The 17,272-nt window shown below is 46.9% G+C and overlaps 1 long non-coding RNA gene across 2 annotated transcripts; it reads right to left on the bottom strand.

Annotated features, from left to right (window-relative positions):
• Positions 1-8,527: 8,527 nt before the first annotated feature.
• LOC113625745 (uncharacterized) lies at positions 8,528-17,266 on the bottom strand. Of its 2 annotated transcripts, XR_003434834.1 has the most exons (3): positions 16,984-17,266; positions 16,379-16,542; positions 8,528-9,160 (listed from the first exon to the last, which is right to left on the bottom strand). It is a non-coding gene; the product is annotated as an uncharacterized LOC113625745 (long non-coding RNA). The 2 variants fall into 2 exon arrangements; XR_003434833.1 differs by lacking the exon at positions 8,528-9,160 and having other exon boundaries at positions 15,306-16,542.
• Between the last annotated feature and the right edge of the window lie 6 nt (positions 17,267-17,272).

Below are 17,272 nucleotides of genomic sequence, written 5' to 3' on the forward strand. Positions count from 1 at the left end.
TGTGGGGAGAAAACTAGACATGATACTTGCCCCACCAGGCGGGCATTTTGCTGGGGAAGATAGATATTTTTAAAGCAATAATAATGACTGCTGTATACGAGTAGTGAAAGCACCAAGGTGTGCGATAGGGGGCTTCTGCCACCCTCTGCAAGCAACTCCAAATACACCTGTGATCTAAGTATGAACTACTACTGTTCTAGACAAGGCCCCCGAGCCCTGTTCTGGATAGAAATTCTGAAGCTCCCCCAGTGATGAGGGGGGACAGGGAACACGAAACAGAACATCTACCCAGGCTGGGAGAGGAGAAGCTTCTAGGAGGCTCTTTTGCCTTCTTGCTTGGGGCCGTTGCCTCTCAGTAAATACCGAATATTTGCACATTTGCAGCAAACTCTTCTAGAGTTGGAGCTCAAATGTATGTTTCCATGGAGACAATGTTACATGTTGTGACTTACAGGCCACCATCTTTTGTAACTGATCTAGAAACTTCACCGCTCTGGAGAAATTCATCAAGAAATCCAAACAGTTGACAAGTAAATTTCTAGAGTACAATCCATGTATAAACTGGGTTCTGCCTACAATATGCTTATTTTTTGAGAAGTCTATAGCCTGTTTCAATGATAATTTATTGGCTTAACTCTCCTGTTAACTCATTCGTTTATTCATTCACCAAACATTTGGTGAGCACCCCTCTGGCAGGGCTCGGGGTCGGGCGCACAAAGGAACCACCATCTCTGCTTCAAGTTGTCCACAGGTTGCAAATTGCAAAGGCAGAGTTCAGGGAGAGTTGGAGGCTGAGTCTGCACCCTGGCCTCTACCCCGTGACCCAGACGCCCACAGTTAGAACACCAGGCTCCTGTCCCACGACGCCAGAGGCAGCGAAGGGCTGCTGACCTGGCTCTTTTCCTAGACCAGCCTCAGAGAGAGGAAATGCAAACTAAAGACCCAGTTGGAATGAAGGAAATAGGAAAAAATACTTAAAATTTTCGAAAACTCAACATATAAAATAAACAGAATAAAGATGATGACCCGCGTGTCCCTGTCGACCAGCTCCCACAATGAACAGCATTCTGCCATTCTTGTTTCATTTGTACATCTCTACCCACCCCTGGCGCTCAGAGACTGCGGTGGAGTGTACATCTGTTGGGATGAACACAGTTCGTAACCCACACCGCCCCCCGCCCCCCCACCCGGTTTTTGGAAGCTTTTATAATCCTATTTCTATTCTAACAAACATATATGAACGTGTATTTTTCATCAATGTCAAGAATTAAATAATCTCTATATAATTCCTCCAAGTTCACAGAAAGTGCAATATTTAACATACTTTTACCCTTTGCTACCTCTTTGGGTTGAAATACCTCTGTTGAAATCATCTAAGTGTTTGAGTTTATGTTATTATTAATTTTTACTTTGTCCCTCTTCTATTTTAAGAATGCTTAAAAGAATCTACTGAAATTAACCTTGTTATCAATAATAATTTAAACTCAATTATAGCTTTTATTGTTTAACACTGTTTCTTACCTTCATTCTTTCCTGAATTCTTCATTTTGGTGCATTTTCACTTATTTCCTGGAGGTTATTTAGTTTCTGCGTTTTGTTTTGTTTTGTTTTTTACTGAGGTACAATCGACAGTTACCATCGTATTAGTTTCAGGCGTACAACATAATGATTTGGTATTTGTGTATATTGCAAAATGATCGTCACAGTAAATCTAGTTAACATCTGTCAGCAGACATAGTTACATTTTTTTTCCTGTGAAGAGAACTTTTAAACTTTTAAGAACTTTAAAGAGCTTTAAGAGAACTCTCTTAATAACTGTGTGTGGCTGTCAGCACAGGAGAGGTGTGGGTGGTCCACCAACCGTGACTCTTCTGCCCTCACACTTGAAAGGCCAAGCTGGGTGGCTATGGATTCGAACCCACAGTTCCTTCTCTCAGGGCCCTGGGAATATTGTTTCACTCTCTTCTAGCGCTTGACGTTGTACGTAAGCCTGATTCTCTTTTCTATGAGGGTAATTGGTTTTTGGGGTGGAGGGTTCTGTCTTATAAATTTTTCTGTTTGACCTTGGAATTAAGAGATTTCATCAGACTATATCCAGGTGTTTGGTTTTTCAAAAAATTATTCCTACTTGGCACTCAATGGCCCCTTTCCACTCAGAAAAAAATTAATGATATTTTCATTGTTTTTTCTTCTATTCTTTTCTCTCTCCTCATGAAAGTCCTAATATTCAAGTACTGGTTACTCTGGATTCAAATTTTATCCCTTCTTGGGCTTCCCTGGTGGCGCAGTGGTTGAGAGTCCGCCTGCCGATGCAGGGGACACGGGTTCGTGCCCCGGTCCGGGAAGATCCCACATGCCGTGGAGCGGCTGGGCCCGTGAGCCATGGCTGCTGAGCCTGCGCGTCCGGAGCCTGTGCTCCGCAACGGGAGAGGCCACGACAGGGAGAGGCCCGCGTGCCGCAAAAAAAAAAAAAAAAAAAACGAAAAACAAATTTTATCCTTTCTTATGGTTTCCATTGCTTTTCCTCTAATTCACTGATGCAGTTTTCAGGTGAATTACAAGTCAGGGTGTCTATTCAGGTGGGTTTTTTGTTTTCGTTTTGAGAGAGGTGTCCATTCATATTGATTCTGCATCCTTTTTTAAAATTGCCGTATCATAGTCACACAATAAAACACAGACTTTAAAACTTCATTTTTAACTTTTTAAGGGTAGAGTTCAACTTCAACAAATGCTTACCTATAACCCATAAGCCACTCAATCAAGACATAAAAGCCCTTCCAGCACCTCAGAAAGTTCCTTACACCTCTTCCCAGTCAATTCACAGCCCCTCCTCAGAAACCACTAGTGATTTCTATGACCATAGCTTATTGTTGCATGTTTTAAAGTTTCACACAAATTAAACCATAGACTGTGTACGCTTTCGTGTCTGGTTTCTTTAGCTCAACACACAGTAAGAAAGGTGTGACATCAGTGACACTGTCCTACAGGGCCACGGCCCTCCCTTCTGCCCTGTCACCCTGTCTCTTCCCAAACCTCAGGTACTGAGCTCAGGTGCTATTTCTCCGAGGCTTTCATTCATTAATTCCTCTGAAAATGTTGCCTGACGATTACTTAATTAACCAGTGTCAAGGGTACTTTTACAGAAGAAATAAAATGTTTATATTTTTTCTGATTACAAAAGTAATATAGATTCCCATAGCCATTCTGAAAAAATATGGGAAAGAAACTAAATTCCAACTACCCAGAGATAATCCTTTTCAACACTATGGTGATAGCCTGCAGTCTTTTTTTTTTTGCATGTGTGCACAAGCTGTGTGTGTGTGTGTGTGTGTGTTTTCATAGCCGAGATTCTATCTGGTATGTGGTTCTGTACCCTCGCTTTCATTACTCTAGAAACAAAGGCTCTCCCAAATCAGAAAATCCCTACTTCCCACCTCAGAGCATGAAATTAACTCAATTTAAGGCATGTTGATTGAGTGTCCCACGTCTGCCTACTAAGTGCTGGGATTGTATTGGTACAAAGAACGAATAGATTTGGAGACAGGTTGACGGGCACCACGTACGGAGCCCAAAAGAGTGGCCCACGTGTGCATACAGATCGAGGGACAAACTGTGAAAAGGTGGCGTTTGGGGGAAGCGGGCGGCAGCAGAAGAGGGCTGTGGGGTACCCATCCCTCGTCCCCCTCCACCTGACCTGGCAGAGAAATAAAAGATGCTCTCCCAGAAGAGAGAGGTAGAAAACACACCTCCAGCCCTCTCCAACTGGAACAAACCCTCCATCTGGAAGAGACGGGTCCTCAGTGATGTGTCCTCTGCAGTGAGCACATCTCCTGCACAATTTACCCTTACATGCTGCCTCGTATCTGGCCCAGCACTGGGATAAGAAGCACAGCATCGTGTAAAGCACGCCGCAGAGAGAATCCAGATCTCCCTTGAGACTCTGGGGCTTTTTAACCTAGGAGTAGTTAATCTCAGCTTTAGTTTGTCCTTTTTCCCCCATACTCCTTTCCATTATGGATTATTACAGGATATTGAATATAGTTTCCTATGCTCTACAGTAGGACCTTGTTGCTTATCCTTTCTATATGCAATAGTTTGCATCTGCTAATCCCAACCTCCCACTCCATCCCTCCCCCACCCCGCTTCCCCTTGGCAACCACAAGTCTGTTCTCTATATCTGTAAATCTGTTTATTTTGTTCTTTACAGAAAAAATAAAGCTTCTTGGATGTGGATATAGCATATAATAATATATAGCAGCCAGAGGAGACAGAATAAAAACTCCACCTCCTTCACAAAGATGCAGTATTTCCCCCACCCCTTCTGAGCTTTTCTTCCCTGTGAAATGTTTCAGAGGAGAGCGGCTAGGGTGATGGCCCAGGAGAGATTATGTTAATGAAAAGCAGGATAAATGCTCAAAATGATTTGCACAGAAGGAACCGGACCGGCTGATGTTTGAAGAGGAAATCCCGGAGGAGATGCCCCACATAACTAGCCTTCCTGCGTCAACCCTGAATCTGATAGAAGTGTCTGAATCTAGAGAAACAAGTTCACGGTTTCTCCCTCACCCGCCAACGCTTGCAAGCTCCGTACCCGCGTTTCCAGTCGCAGCCGTCATTCTGCCGTCGCCTGTGCGTTTGTATCGATACTAGTGTCTGCTCTTGTAATGCCAGTAAACCCCAGGGCACTGCTCTCCATGGAGCCCGGTGCCACGAGCTGGGGGCTTGCGGACGGGCTGGGCTCCCAGTTCAGCCTCCAGAGAACAGCACCGGGGAGACCAGGAATGGATGCCCCCAAATCACTGGTGACTTTCCACCATCACACAGGCCTCCCTTATTGCGGGAGGAGCACAAGGGCCAGGTTACCGAATTCTCGGGAGGACTTCCAGCTGCTTCTACATCCTCTGTCTCCACACGCTTGCTCCCGTTAACGGCAGCTCATCTGTGGCTGAGAATAAGGTCGGGAGGGGGGCTGCTAATGGAGGGGAGGGGAGGGTTCAGGGTCGCAAAGGCACGAGGTGCCTGGAACCTCAGAACATCCCCACCACCCTTCTCTCCCTGGGAAGAGCCACCCCACGTGGGAGACGGGATGACCTGGGGCGCCTGCATGAGCAAACGTGCTCTGACCCTAGCAGAGTGTCAGGCACACGTGCACGGAAGCGTTACAGCATGATGGTTGAAAGCTCTGGGGTGAGACCTGGATGTGAATCCACTTCCATCACTTCTAGCTGTGAGGTCTTTGGCAAGCACTAATGAGGGGTATTATTACTATCAGAGGCTACTGGGGGAGGGATCCTAGCTACGTGTACAGGTGAACAGGGGCTCCTTGCTTTCGAGAGGGTTTTGAGGACAGAAGTCATAAACCACAATGCACTGACAGAGCTCTGAGTTGCAAAAGCAGGGCCACAGGAAACTTAATCTAAAGGAGCAGACATCTCCAGTAGTAGCAGTTTACGCAGACGAGCCTGCTTCAGATAAGATCAAAAGCTCCTTTCACCCAATAATCTCAGTGTCTTATGATAAGATTGTTTGGGCTCTTGGGTTCTGTGCCCACAAAGCCGGTCTCCTGGGGTAAGTCTCAGAGCGGCCACTTCAAGGAGGATGATGTGGCTTCCAGTAAACAGGGCAGTGTTAAAATCCAGGGCCTCCTGCACCCACGGAGCGGCTGTCCACAGGGACGCCCAGTGGCTAACGCCATCTCGTCATCGGGCCCCATGGAGACGGGCGCTCTGGACGGTCAGGGAACACCTTGGGGGATGCTGGTCCCGCCCACGCCCGCAGGCTCTGCTTTGCTCCAGGTGAGTCACCACACTTCACACAGATTCTGACCCTGCAGGTCTGGGACCCCTGCATTTCCAACAAGCCCCCCAGCGGTGCTGATGCTCCTGGACCCAGGGATCTCACCTGAGAGGTCTGCTCTTCCTTGAGAATCCCAGTGAGTCCAAGACGGTCCAGGAGGCCCCTGGAGTTCCCTCCGCCACAAGGCAGAGGCCGTGCCAAGAATCCGGGCCCAGCCTTCCAGTTCTCTGGGTGCTTCAGTCACACTCAGGATGCTCAGCTCTCTGTATCCAGGCAGGTGCCTCTCTCGGTCCCTATGCTGGTGGCGGTGGTGGGTCGGTAGCTGAACTCAGCTCTGTGTTATTCCACAGAGAAGGGTGGCCTGCCGTCTAAACCCGACTGTCTCATCTTCTTTTCTGAACTGTTTCCTCTTGTTGTTGATTAATTATTTTGATTGAGAACTTCATATGTCATATATATATGACATAGACATATAAATAATAAGCACAGAAGATTCTAACCCATCATTAAAACATTGATTCGGCTAATTTCACTCCAACTCCACACTGTTGGATTTTTTTAATAGACGATTTTTAGAGCAGTTTTAGGTTCACAACACAACTGAGCAGAAAGTACCGAGAATTCCCGTACCCACGCTACTTCACTGACTAACTAACCTTCCTAAGGAAGTCAGGAACCGCGGTGAGACGGCAGGTCCCAGCTGGCCCGACCTTGAGACGCTCATTCCCTTCAAGGGCATGAAAGTCCTTACTTAATTTATTCCAAGAACCTTGCTTTAGCTAGAGATGAAGACTCCAGGTCCCGTGCCCTCACCCCTGCCCAGAGCAGTGGAAGGAGATGCTTATGTGAAAGCTTTTGTTTTCTGAGTGCGAAGTTAGTAATTATTACTTTCTTTTTTAAACAGTACTTCAGCAAAGCTAGAGTGTCCCAGCCCAGGAGGCAACTCTGAAACAGACCAAAATGTACAAATATTCCCTCTGAAAGCACCCCAAAGGCTGAGCTGTGACCTCCCCGAGGAATCAGCATTTCAAACGAGCCTCGGGGCTTCTGGAAACATGATTCCATCTTCTCAGCCAGCCCCTCTCGCCTCCCCCCTGTTTCCTCCACACTGCACACCTCCCCCCGACCAGCTTCCACCCACTTCCCACCTCCAAACAGAAGGGCAGCCCACCACTGCACGCCAAGCCACGGCTCCCAGCTGCAAACTTCTAGAAGGAACAGGGGACTTAGCAGAGGGCCGTGGCACCAGGCCTACGTTTAGGAAGACGGCAGAGGCTTAAGAATGCCATCCGGAGGATTCCAGGTGACCAACTGATCAAAATTCCACCTCCCAGGACACTGACCTGAAATTCCCTCTGGGTGTACAAGTGTAGAGAGAGGAGAAGATGGTGGAGGAGAATGACAGGGGAACACAGCATTAAGATGGGGAGAGGCAGCGACAGGGACCCCAGGTGCGAATGCACCTCCCTCTCAGCCTCGCCACCGTCCCCCACCCATCGCACCCTCGCTCCCGGGCTGCCGTTGGGCAGACTCAAGGTTAACGGTTCTGCTGGAGTGGTCTGACATCACCAGCTTATGGAAACCCTGATCCTGTCCATCCTACAGCACTTCATGTAACCCTAAAGCGGCAGTAGCAATAATATTGTTGCACTTAATATACATGAGACGCTCCAGCTACAAACTGAAATCATGATCCTCATTTTGCAAAGGAGTAAGAAAAACAGAGAAGGTCAGCAATCTGCCCAAGGTGACAGCACACAAATGACAAGGTCAGGGTCTAAGCCCTGTTTCACCCACCGGCAAAGCCCACACTCTCTCCCACTTTGCCAGGCGGCTTGCCTTCTGATGGGAAAACACACAGTGGAGACCACCTGGGGAGAAATGCAAGGAGTCTCCCCTTCTAGCGCCGAGATTACACCCTCTCATTTGAATGTGTCCATGTCTCAGGGTACAGCAGCAGACACTGCAGCCACTGACAGAGCAGGTAGGTGTAAAGAGAGCCCTCTGTCAAAACTGCGCTCTCTCGAAGCCGTGTTCTGAAAGGATGCTGTTTACCCCGCTCTCCTGGCTCTGTGCCCCAGATTCCCTGCGTCCAGCAGTCACAGAGGTGGACATCAACTTTGGTTAACAACGATTATCCTCAGGAGGGTAAGGACAGGCTGGGGGGAGCAGGGTTGAACCTGCACTGCAGCCGGAGGTCCCCACGTGTGCCGTGCAGGCTGCGCCAGGGGAACGGATCCTACACAGATGAGGCCGCCGGTGTAGATGGTCACTTGCCCACCCCTCCAGGGAGGCCTGGGCGGAGCCCCTTCTCCACCTGGACCTGGAACAGCTCCTATTTGGGGCCACCCCTTCATCACCCTGCCCTCTCCTGGGCCACTGCTCTCCTGACCTGCCCTCTGAGTCTTGCGACCCTGGTAAAGCACTGTCACCTGGCTAAGTCAGGGGCACTGGGTGCTCCGTCTTTCCGCTGGATTGGGAGCTGCCCGAGGGCAGCATCGTTCAGTGCAGCAACCACAGTGCCTTTTATGCAGTAGGTGCAAAAGAAATAGTTACTGAATTTGATTAAATTTGCAGGTCATTTCAAGAGTCGGGCTTTGAAAAGTCCCTTCCACGCCAAAGACAAAATCATCCTGTTTGCACAGCAGGTGAATGGAGGTGACGCCTTACAAAGCAAAAAGGCAAACGCCCACCCCCCGACCCCCCGGCCCCCTCTCCCTCACTTCGCTCCTGTCTTCCCTCAGTGGATGTTATCAAGCTCTGGAGATCTAGAAATTTAAAATGCACACTTCTAGTTTACGGGAAAACCAGACATAAAACATCTCACCTTATGACCCGAGAGAGGCCCAGTGGAGGCACACAGGAGACCAGAGGGATGGACAGTGACGGTCCGCACGGAGGGCGGGGAGGCTTCCCGGGAGCGGCCCTTGAAGGAGGGAAGGCTTCACGGAAAGACCAGCGAGCACAGGAGCACGGAGGCCGCACAGAACACGGGACGGTTGGGAAGAGCAATTCGCAGGGACAGGCCTCCGGGTGGGAGGACAGGTTTGGGGGCGCTAGTGAAGACGCAGGTGGCACCGGTGTGGCCACAGTCAGTCTACGTGCCGTGGGCTGTGGGGTCCTCCAAGGGGCTCTTGAACAGTATCTTGAAGGATGAGAAGGGGTTCATCAAGAAGGAGCTCCTCTCCTTGAGGAGAGCATCTGTGTCTTATCCTCCCGGGACAGCCACCGGCCCCTTCTAGGGGTCATCCATAAATATTTGTTGAAGAATGCATGAAAACCCTCCGCAACAGCGCCGCTCAAACCTTAGCATGCGTCCAAATCCCCTGGCGAGGTTGTTGAGCACGGCTGCTGGGCTCCGCACCTGCAATCAGTTACTGATCAGTAGATCTGAGAACACACCGAGAAATGCCGTTTCTAACGAGCTTCCAGGGGCCACTGGAGCTGCCGGTCCACAGACCACACTTCAGGTAGCACCGGTTTGTGTAGCTTTCCTCCTCCTCAGTTTATGTGTAGAAGTCTGAAAATACTCAGAGATAAGTATTTCGAGGGGACCTGGGATCAGGAGATGAATCATATCTTACCTTTCTATATTGCTTTAGAGTTTCCAAAATATTTTGATTTATCATGTTTGATCCTTGTGCTTCTGTGACAATATTATCCCATTCTAAGGATGAAGAAGCATCCAGAGAGCTAAAGCTAATTGCTCACGGAACTATAGGTGGTACAAGACGCAGTTAGCAAATGTATATCTCACAATGGAGCTCTGTCCTCCACACGGAAAACAAAGAATTTTGAAAATAAAATATTAACTCATTATAAATATTCCTCTCTAGTAGATGATTTTCGATATCACCTCCCTACAGTGTTTTTGAGAAGTGAAGGAAGTTCTGGGATTATAACTCACTTTAAGTAAGACCTAGGTATCTATTCAAATTGATGCTAATAATAATGTCACTATTATTATTATTGCATAAATAACATATCACAATATTATTTTAACTCTCATTTGTAGTACATTAGGTAAGAGCATGAACTCTGGACACATACCTCCTAGGTTCTAATCCCAGCTCTGCTGTTAATTAGCTGTGTGACCTTGGGCAAGTTACTCTCTTCTGCGCTCTAGAGCAAGTGCGCCACAACTACTGAAGCCCACGTGCTCTAGGGCCCATGTTCCGCAACAAGAGAAGCCACCACAATGAGAAGCCCACGCACCGCAACAAGAGTAGCCCCCGCTCGCCGCAACTAGAGAAAGCCCGTGCGCAGCAACGAAGACCCAATGCAGCCAAAAATGAATAAAATTTAAAACAAAACATCATACCAGGATAACAGGCATAAACTAGGACACTCCCAGGACTTATGGGGGATATATATATATATATTCCATTGGCCAGAACGTAGTCAAATGGTCACACCTGTCTGTAAGGGAGGCTACACGTACTGTCTTTATTCTGGGCAACTATGTGCTCAGTTAAAACCTGGGAAAGAGGAGAAAGAGTATCTCTGCCCCAAGCGCCCTTTGACACCCAACAAATCTCTCAGTTTGACTTTGTAAGTTGTCACCGTGTATAGACTGGTCTCCCATAGGTCAGGCTCCTGCCCTGGTCCAATCAGCTATGAATGGGAGAGGGCATGAGGGCGGGACTTTTGGACTATAAGTCTCCCCTCTCAGGGGTGGTGTCCAGGAGCAGAGACTGAGAAAGGAGCCTGGGCAGAGCAGGCAAATTGACTGACTTGTCAACGACAATAGGCTATAGATCCATTGCAGAGGACAATAAAGGCTAGAGTGGAAAATCACACTCCAATTCAGCAGGCAGGCGGTGGAGAATCGCCAGCAGTTTTTCTAGCAAGGCACTGGTGTGAATGGAGCTTTACTGACGCAAGCTTATCCTGGCCATAGTGTGTGGGCTGATTTGGAATAAGGTGGGATGCAGAGCTACAGGTCCCCTTAAGTAACCCCTGCATTAGGCCAGGTGAGATTGAACTTGACCTTGAGCAGAACATTAGGAGGCAGGGAGAACTGTTAAAGCCAGGTAGGCACTTAGAGCAACAAGGGGTAGCTGGCAGTATAATGGCAAGAGAACAGTAAGAAAATCTATAAAAAGGGGAATCACAAATTCAAAATCACGACAGTTTGGGCACGTAGTGTAGTGCACTGAGTACACGTGACTGTCTTATACACCACGTATGATGATGTGTAGTCATAATGCCCCATTCTTGAAAACAACATTCATTATACCACGTTTCAGAAAGCAATAAAGTTTTTAATACATTATATTAAATACTTTTATTCAAAATGGTAAGAAGTTTTGTGTTCTTTTGAGAGGTAAGCTTAGGTATCTGGAAGATCCTCGTATACAAAACATCTTATTTCCCAAATAATAATTAAATGAATCCTCACCATACCTGAAACCATTATGCCGTCAAATGCATATTACAGGACAGCACTTGGATGTGTAGGTTATGTTTATCTTGCTGAACAACAGATACAAAGCATGGCTCTGGAGACCCAAGCTGAACATTTTAAAACCTCAGCTAGGGACTTCCCGGGCGGTCCAGTGGTTAGGACTCTGCCCACCCAGTGAGGGGGCATGGGTTCGATTCTTAATCAGGGAACTAAGATCCTGCATGCCACACAGCGTGGCCCCAAGAAACAAAAACAAAACAAAAACAAAACCTCAGCTAAATAAATATATCAAACTCATTCAAAGAAAGTCAAGCCTCTCGTCTATGGCAGAAATGCAGCTAAATAATGCACAACACCTTCGTATGACACAGGACACTCAACATCAGCCCTGGGTAATCACACCTATTGAAAGGTGTGGGTTTCCAATTGAAAAGCTAGAGTTTACATGACTCTCCTTTGAAGGACCAATTTCTGGAAGCTTTCAGTCCTTGATCAGAAAATGTGGACTAACAGAATGATAGGAACATAGACGGCAGGTACAGAAATGTGTGGCCATCTCTTCTGCTCACACAGAAATACAATAAACAACTAGTTCTTCTCAGTACGATGCTCTAAATTTAAAGAAGTACATGTATGGAAAGTTCAGAGGAGGCCTCTTTGGTGATTTTGAATAACAACTGGGAAAACTGTCCTAGAATGGATGAAAGCAAAGTACACACAAAGAAGCTTCTAGAAATCTGAGCCTCTGCATCTGATTTCAGAAGCAGTCCTCCATTTCCAACAGGGATTTTTTTAAACATCCCTCACAGATTATTTTTGACTTAGCCAAGCAGGGAGTCTATTTTAAAGCTCCCAGTTTGAAAGTCCTGGAAGCTTTATAAAGTTCTCCACCTGCATCTCTTTTTAGGAACAGTCCTTTATCCTCTAAGGGATGAAAACCTCTAGCAAATAAAAAGTTTGTTAAGCTGTCACTATCAATAGGATAAAAAAATAATAACAGCTGACAAAGAAGAAACAAATTGCATCTTCGAATAAGTTTTCTTGAAGCTCTTGTTAAAAGCTATAACCTCTGATGTTAACTAACCTTAACCTATTCTGACCCTGGTGGTGGCCCTTAACCTTTTCTTTCTTCTGCTTCCTGTGACTGCTGGAGAATACTGGCCCAGTCCTTGGAAAAGCGTTCTCTGTAGCACACAAAGGCCCAGGCTTCCTGGTCCCCAGTCAGGAGGCCCCGGATCGACCGAGGGGTCAGCACCTGTGCGGAGAAGCAGGTGACAGTGGCCCAGTCCTTGGAAAAGCGTTCTCTGTGGCACACAAAGGCCAGGCTTCCTGCTCCCCTCTCAGGAGGCCCCAGATCGACTGAGGGGTCAGCACCTGTGTGGAGAAGCAGATGACAGTGGTCCAGTCCTTGGAAAAGCGTTCTCTGGAGCACACAAAGGCCAGGCTTCCTGCTCCCCCATCAGGATGCCCCAGATCGACTGAGGGAGGGGTCAGCACCTGTGCGGAGAAGCAGGTGACAGTGGCCTAGAGCAAGTTGTAAGCATGTCTGCCCTTCAACTATCACGCTGCAGCTTCAGGCGTTCAAGCCACTGAAGTTCAGATTTTCTTTGTGAATGCAGACTTTAAACAAATTCATCTACTGCTGTTCAACTGACTGTAAAATTGGTAGATTTACTGTTGCCAAAAAAAGGAAGAAGAAAAACTGAGAGCTTTCACTTCCACTTCGGCAAGGTCATGGATACGTCCCAGGCTGCAAGCAAAACAGCCTTTAAAATCTTTGCAGTGGAAGCTAGCAACTTCCAGGGGGTGAAATCAGCCCAACAATGACGGAAATGTCCAGCGGAAAGTCCTCCCTATGCAGTAAACGTGTGAAACTCCACATCTGAGAACTTGCCAAGATGTAATGATTTGCTTTTAATTCCATTTCCCTCAAAGACAGGAAACAGTGAGAGCACAAATTTGTTTCATCACTAACATTATATTTACTGTTAGTTCTGCTTCCTTACATAGCCTTCTAACTAGATCTCATGTGGCTGTTTAAACACATTATTGGGTTTTCTTTATAATGTAGAACACTAATAACTTGGTCCTGCTTTGCTTTGACTTACACAGTAGGAAACAGTGCACCTTTCATAAAGTTTCCTGTACTAGCTCTTTGTATTTCTGCATGATGTCTTACCATGGTAAAAGGAAATTATTTTCATTAAGTGTTTCAAAATGACCAAAGTTAACTGACTCACTCCTAAACTTAACATCTTTGAAATGGAAGCATACGGCCCTGTTGTTTTTCCAAAGAAGACTTTTGAACCTATTTATTTTCTGCTTCATTCGGTTGCACAAGAGATTTTTCACAGAAGATAAATGGCCCTTCCATATATAAATATTCTTTTACTTAGTAGACATGAGAGCTTTTTAAAAAAATTCATCACACTGTTATTCATTTTAGACAAACTTGTTTTGCTCATTCCCAACCACCATCATGTTTTAAACATTGGTGCCATCCCTTTTGATAAATGATTAATCTGGAGTCTAATGTTATGGGAAATTTTACACGATAAAGAAATTTATTCTGGGACTTCCCTGGTGGCGCAGTGGTTAAGAATCCGCCTGCCAATGCAGGGGACACGGGTTCGAGCCCTGGTCCGGGAAGATCCCACATGCCGTGAAGCAACTAAGCCTGTGCACCACAACTACTGAGCCTGTGCTCTAGAGCCCGTGAGCCACAACTACTGAGCCCGCGTGCCACAACTACTGTGGCCCATGCACCTAGAGCCCGTGCTCTGCAACAAGAGAAGCCACCGCAAGGAGAAGCCCGCGCACCTCAACAAAGAGTGGCCCCCACTCACTGCAATTAGAGAAAGCCCGAGCGCAGCAACGAAGACCCAACCCAGCCAAAAATAAATAAATAAATAAATAAATTTTTTTAAAAAAGAAATTTTTTCTGAATCTAATAATAGTTTGAGAGTATGTGAAGGGTTTTAACACAGATGTGGTCACCAGATGTTCCAGTTCTTCTGAGGAACCAGCAGAAGTAGCTGCATGATGGATTTAGGTTACTTAAAGGAAGATTTCCTCAGTCCTTTAAAACAACGAAATGAGATACTGAGGGAGGGCGGAATCTCCTCGTTTGGAGTCTTGTTTTTTGTTTGTTTTTTTAAGTGTACAGATGTTTACACGTTTAGAACGCATTAATCACACTTCTGCCTGTGGATAATGGTACAGATTCTGTAAGAAGGCTTCCAGCTTTCATGTGTTATGAGAATAGACACATGGTATTGGGCTGCGAGCATCTTCCGGAGGTTTTGAAGTCACCCCACATCAGCCAAAGCCCTGTGCGCACCTTGCTTTCTCTGTCCCTTTCGACAAGTTTGTAAACACGTACCCAGGAGAGCAGAGCACGGACCCTCTCGGTTTTTAAATGGCATTGTGACGAGAAAGTGGCTGCCATTTAAGCCAGCGCTCTTACTGGATGTAGTTTGCACTGCACAGGCTCTCACGTGCAATAGACTCCCATTCTTTAGTTTTACCAAAATGTCCTGGCAGGAGTTTACAGTGTAATGGAGGGAGGCAAGGGGGCATCTAAACTACCTGCAATCCATTAACAACTACCTGTTGAAGAATATGCAGAGATTGGACCTCACGCAGGCTCTGCCACACGCACAGACCTTCGAAACAAACGCAGGACTATTAGCAGAGTAGCTTCTCAACTTGTTGCAGTCACTGTGGTATCATGAAGACACAGCCTAGTGTTGACAACTTTTAAAGAAATCACCCACAGAGTAACGACTTTGTGGGACAGATATCTTGAACCTCAATGACCTGGGCTGAGCAACTGTGTTTCACACACCTCCGTCCGCACCAGTGGGAGAGAGGGGACTTTGAAAGCTAACAGGCAAGGAGAGGGACAGAATATTTCCTTTAATCCTTCGTCAGAGCAAAAACATCAATACCTGCCTTGTGTGAGGAAATGTGTCGCTCAGGGACCAACCAGGAAAAGTATCATGGAAATTACCCTGTGGTGGAAAATGGAGAAGTTTTAGAATAGCCAGGATTTGAGTCATATTACGGAGTTACACTTCTACATTCTGGGCTTTGCTTTTTCGGTAAATTACGGGTAGAGACAATAACAATTTGGGAAGCTATATACACTTCTGAGAGTCCTCTTCTCTGCACATACTGAATGAGACAGCTTACAGGGGCTTTGTAGTCATATTCTGTCCCCAAACCAAGAAGGGTGCCTTAGCAAGCAGAGGCCATAAGTACAGGGAGGGGTCCTGAAAGACCCAGTTACCTGCTTTACTATCATTATTCAAAGGTCTTCAAAGTCACCCCCACTGGAGCTGAGCCCAAGACAATCAACAATTCTTTTGAAGCTGCCCGGCCCCATTTCAGCTGGAGGTCAGAGCAGAGTTCAAAAGAAGAGCTAAAAAGAACCTGCTTCTCTCTCTGAGGGCATGTCTGTAACATCCACCCTTTCCTGCTCATCTCCTTCCAGGAACACCAAAGCCCCTCTCTTGTTGAGATATCTCACAATGGCAGTCTAGATAACTCCCCAAATCATCTATTCTGGCCACTCATACCTTCAAAGAGGGGCTGCAAAAAAAAAAAAAAAAGGATGCTGACAGGTAGCTTCAGTTACCAAGGACAACTTGGTGTGAATTTATTCGAACCATAATCTCACCAAATTTTAAGTCCTTAGTTTGGGTATTAAACTCTTCAACCAATTTCACTTAGTATCTTCCCAGACGTGTAACTCCATTGACACTCATTTCATAAGGGACATTCAGCATTAAGAACACCAACTCTGGCACCAAGCTGCCTGGGTTGTTTTATCCTTGAATCTGCTACTAGCTGCGTGACCTTGGGCAAATTACTTACTTTCTTCAGGCTTCAGTTTCCTCATCTGTGAAATGAGGTCATTACATTTTCCTGAGGATTAAACAACTCGAGAGAAGTCAACCACTTGTGTAACACTGCCCGGGCACGCACACAGGTAAATGCGGGCATTTGCAGGTGACAAGCACCTACCATTTCCCAAGTTTTGTGCTGGTCACTCCATCCCCAGATCTACACTAAACAAACACACCTTGCTATTAAAGAATATTTTTGGTAGGATAAAATGAATCTTTAATTCTTCATGTTTAACTTGGAGAAGACCAACATGCAAATACTAACCTTGGCCTTTGGGCCTCACATAGTTTTTCTGGGTTTACCACTATCACTGTTTTCAACGAAAATTCAGTACCTACTATGCCCGACGACGCCGTGGATTTGATGAGGAAACGGAAACTTGGTCTTTGCTCTCAAGGAACTATTTAAGGCTGCATTAGTTTCCTCATCTGAAACGAAAGAGGTAATGCGAGACTTGAGCTGTTTAATGAGAATAAAGCGACGTGTCCTGCTGGACTACAAGTATCCAATAGAAGCAGTGTGCTCTCATATAACTCAAAGTATCCTCTAACTAGGTGGCTTCAGGGGGTCACGGCCACTGAGGAATTCCCACTCTGCCAAGGAGGAATTTCCTACTGGAGAAGAGGCGAGAGGGGCAGGGGCTGGCACGGCGGTCTGCAGGCTCGCAGACCCCAAAGCAGGCAGGCAAGAGACCGGGTGCACGGTCCGCTCCCAGGGTTAAAACTGCTCCAGAGCCTGGACACCGCACGCACGCCCCACGCCCGTGTGGTCCTCGGCCAAACGCTGACGGCTCCGAACTCTCCGGGATACGGCGCCACGGGGGCCTTCCGCGCCCGGCCCGGCGCTCGCAGGCCGCCAGTGCCGCTTACCTGGGAACCGACGGGAGCCTCTGCTTCCCGAGTCTGCCTGCTCATCTACAAATGCAGGTGAGCAGTGCTCCCGAACTCACAGTAATTATAAAGACGTTTATGAAATCGTTTATTAAGTATTCTATCAAAATAGTATTTTATTAAATAAAAAAGACGTGTATGAAAGCTCTAAGCCTAGTGGGAATACAGCCACACCGTGGTCAGCACCAACGTAATGGACCGAGGGGATGGGAAGCTCCGATCGCAGCACCACCTGCGGCGGCAGGAGCCAGGTGAACGGCAACTTCCC

Source organism: Aethalodelphis obliquidens, unplaced genomic scaffold (genome assembly GCF_003676395.1).
Source record: "Aethalodelphis obliquidens isolate GAN/ISIS:26980383/991018 unplaced genomic scaffold, ASM367639v1 scaffold16, whole genome shotgun sequence".
NCBI lineage: Eukaryota > Metazoa > Chordata > Mammalia > Artiodactyla > Delphinidae > Aethalodelphis > Aethalodelphis obliquidens.